At 44.3% G+C, this 4,335-nt stretch overlaps 1 protein-coding gene across 1 annotated transcript in view; it reads left to right on the top strand.

The window, feature by feature from the left end:
- The window catches only part of LOC119430358 (microtubule-associated serine/threonine-protein kinase 2), a 106,042-nt gene that overhangs the window by 613 nt on the left and 101,094 nt on the right, over nt 1–4,335 (top strand). The gene's annotated exons all lie outside the window — the stretch shown is intronic.

Here is a 4,335-nt window from a genome sequence, read left to right as displayed (position 1 = left end):
GTGGACCAACACCAGCAGAGGACATGGCCCCAAACCATCACTGACTGTGGAAACTTGACACTGGACCTGAAGCAACGTGGATTCTGTGCCTCTCCTCTTCCTCCAGACTCTGGGACCTGGATTTCCAAAGGAAATGTAAAATGTTCTTTCATCAGAGAACAGAACTTTTGACCACTCAGCAGCAGTCCCAGGTGAGACACTTCTGACACTGTCTCTTGTTCAAGAGTGGCTGGACACAAGGAATGTGACTGCTGAAACCCTTGTCTTGCATACGTCTGAGCGTGGTGGTTCTTGAAGCACTGGCTCCAGTTACAGTCCACTCTTTGTGAATCTCCCCCACATTTTGGAATGGGTTTTGTTTCACCATCCTCTCCAGGTGCAGTTATCCCTGTTGCTTGTACACTTTTTTTAACCAAATCTTTTCCTTCCCTTCACCTCTCTATTAATGTGCTTGGACACAGAGCTCTATGAACAGCCAGCCTCTTTAGCAATGACCTCATGTGTCTTGTCCTCCTTGTGCAAGGTGTCAATGGTCGTCTTTTGGACAACTGTCCAGTCAGCAGTCTTCTCCATGATTGTGTAGCTGCAGAACCAGACTGAGACCATTTAAAGGTCTTTGCAGGTGTTTTCAGTTAATCAGCTGATTAGAGTGTGACTCCAGGTGTCTTCAATATTGAACCTGTTCACAATATTCTAATTTTCTGAGAGACTCAATTTGGGGTTTTCATTATCAGTTATAATCCATCCATCCATTTTCTTTACCCGCTTATTCCATTTTGGGTCACGGGGGTCGCTGGTGCCCATGTCCAGCAATCACTGTGCGAGGGGCGGGGTACACCCTGGACGGGTCTCCAGTCCATCACAGGGACACATAGAGACAAACAACCATTCACTCTCTCACTCACACCTAGGGACAATTTAGAGTTACCAATCAGCCTAACATGCATGTTTTTGGTCTGTGGGAGGAAACCGGAGTACCCGGAGAAAACCCACGCATGCACGGAGAGAACATGCAAACTCCACCCAGAAAGGCCCCTGGACCGGGGTTTGAACCAGGGACCTGCTCGCTGAGAGGCAACAGCTCTACCTGTTGCGCCACCGTGCTGCCCTCAGTTATAATCATCAACAAGAAATAAACGTGAAATATATCAGTCTGTGTGATGAATGAATATAATGTACAAGTTTCACTTTTTGAATGGAATTACTGAAATAAATCAACTTTTTCATGATGATGTAATTTTATGACCAGCACCTGTATATTGGTAGAAGGATGTTAGAAATGCAGCTGCAGGAAAAAGACAAAGAGGAGACACATGGATGCAGTTAGAGAGGACATGGAGATAGATGGAGTGAGGACAGAGGACACAGAGGACAGAGTGAGGACAGAGGACACAGAGGACAGAGTGAGGACAGAGGACACAGAGGACAGAGTGAGGACAGAGGACACAGAGGACAGAGTGAGATGGTGGATGAGGACTCCTGTGGCGACCGCAGTACAAGAAATAGCCAAAAGAAGAAAAAGGATGTCAGAGGTTGCCAGAGTAATTTTTATTATCATCTTTGATGTCCTAATGGCTGCTTCGTACCTCCTGAAATTATGATGTGCAGTGAACAGTCAAAATGTTGAAATGAAGAATAAAATAAATTGTAAAAGAACTCATATAAGCAAAAAGCTTGATGAATCTAAATATAGTCAGGAACAGTCATTTACACCTAAAGACATAAAGTATGTTTTCCATAGTTTGATGCTCATTTTATTTTGTTTGAGAATTCATTTTCACGTACCATCAAAGAGTCTTGCACTAGCTTTCTTCAGTGTGTGTTTGCAAGACTTTCATGGATGTATGCACATATGAAATCGACTCCTACCCCCTGCCTGTACTCCATTTTCACTGAAGTGGTCGATATCCATATTGCACAGAGGAGGTCTAAATGCTGAGGATGTGGTGCAGTTGTCAGGCCCATTAGCAGGACTAATGGTGGCCTAAGAGCCCTGTGTTCCCTCAGGAAGGAAGACCGACCACCAGCAGCAGGACAAGCTGTAAAAGCTGGAGGGCAGGGGGTTGGGTGGGGGCAGCATAGATTGGCAGTAAGTAGCAGCTGTGGGGCTACAGGAGACCCCATTTAAGTGGCTATTACAAAACGTGAATCCCTTTACGGTCGGGCCTGCATTCACAGCCCAGAGACCGAGGTGCTGATTGTGGTAGTTATTGTCACGGCTCAATATTATCGAGTCATAATTCAATAAAAAATAGTTTTATTTCATATGTCTGGTATGAACAAGCTAAAAGAGACTGAGCAGATGGAATGTCCTTTTTTGGATGTAGCATCTGACAGGGTGCTGAGGGAGGGGGTGTGGTGCTGCATGAGGACATCTGAAGTGGCAGAGAAGTATGTTAGACTGGGAGAGGACATGTATGAGGACAGCAGGACATGTATGAGGATCCCCAGCTCAAGTCTCATCCTGTTTCTTGTGGTGAGCCCCAAGGATCAGTCCTGGGACCCCTTCTTTTCAACTTGTACATGGTTCCACTTGGGTGTATTATCAGCAGCTACGGGGTCTCATTCCATTGCTATGCTGATGATACTCAGCTGTTTCTTAAGCTGGGTGTCAATGTGTCTGAGACCCCATCTACATCATCTTCAGCTTCTCCATTTTCTCCACTTCTCTTTCCACTCACAGCGTGTCTGGAGGAGATAAAGGCATGGATGCAGCAACATTTCCTTCACTTTAACAGTTCAAAAATGGAAGCAATTCAAATAGGTACTTCACATCAAATTCAACAACAAAAAAACCTCAGTATCTCTTTCTCTGGCCAGAACATTTCTCTTTCCAGGACAGTCACCAATCTTGGTGTCATTTTGGATCCTCAGCTCACCTTTGAAAGTCATATAAAGCACATCTGTAAAACTTGTTTTTTTCATCTTTGAAATATTGCAACGCTTCGGTCTGTCCTTCACCGATGCAGAAAAGCTCGTCCATGCCTTTGTCTCCTCCAGACTGGACTACTGCACTTCTCATCAGGATTCCTGTCAAGAACCTACAGAAGCTCCAGTATGTCCAGACCAGCGCTGCCAGGGTCCTGATGAGAGTGTGTAAGCACGAGCACAGCACCCCTGGACTCCGCTCACTTCACTGGCTTCCTGTTTCTGCTCGGATCACTTGCAGAATGTATCTGCTCACCTTCCAGTGCTGGTGCGGTGATGCTCTATCTTATTTAAAAGAACATCTCACCCCTCGTTGTCCTTCACGCACTCTCTGCTCTTCCAACACTCTTCTTCTTCTCACTCCCAGGTCTCGGTCCAGCACTACAGGAGACCGGGCTGGCCCTCGGCTGTGGGACGCCCTGCCTTCATGTCTGAGGCCCCACAGACCGTGACATGTTTTAATAAAGATCTTAAAACCTTTATTTTTACCCAGTTTTTTAAATGACTGATTTGTACTTTTGTTTTTTATCCACCCATAGTTCTGATTTGAGTATTTTATCTGCATCTTGTGCATTTGAAGTTTTGATGTGATCATTGTGAGGCGTTCTCCTCCTGGTTGTTCCTCCTCTCTGTTGCTTTTATCCTCATGTTATCTCATGTTATCTCATGTTATCCTCATCTTCACTCATGTTATCTCATGTTATCCTCATGTTCACTCATGTTATCTCATGTTATCCTCATGTTATCCTCATGTTATCTCATGTTATTCTCATGTTATCTCATGTTATCCTCATGTTATCCTCATCTTCACCCATGTTATCTCATGTTATCCTCATGTTATCCTCATGTTATCTCATGTTATCCTCATGTTATCCTCATCTTCACCCATGTTATCCTCATGTTATCCTCATGTTATCCTCATGTTATCTCATGTTATCCTCATGTTATCCTCATCTTCACCCATGTTATCCTCATGTTATCCTCATGTTATCCTCATCTTCACCCATGTTATCTCATGTTATCCTCATGTTATCCTCATGTTATCTCATGTTATCCTCATGTTATCCTCATGTTATCTCATGTTATCTCATGTTCACTCATTGTAGCAATTTGAGATCTGTTGTGAATGTAAAGTGTCTTATAAATAAAAGTTATTACTACTAATATTATGAGGACAGCAGGACATGTATGAGGACAGCGGGACATGTATGAGGACAGCAGGACATGTATGAGAACAGCAGGACATGTATGAAGACAGCAGGACATGTATGAGGACAGCAGGACATGTATGAGGACAGCGGGACATGTATGAGGACAGCAGGACATGTATGAGGACAGCAGGACATGTATGAGGACAGCGGGACATATATGAAGACAGCAGGACATGTATGAGGACAGCAGGACATG

Source organism: Nematolebias whitei, chromosome 3, assembly GCF_014905685.2.
Source record: "Nematolebias whitei isolate Nwh7 chromosome 3, NemWhi1, whole genome shotgun sequence".
Lineage (NCBI taxonomy): Eukaryota > Metazoa > Chordata > Actinopteri > Cyprinodontiformes > Rivulidae > Nematolebias > Nematolebias whitei.
The sequence above is the reverse complement of the archived record's forward strand: the minus strand, read 5'-3'. Positions and strand labels throughout refer to the sequence as shown.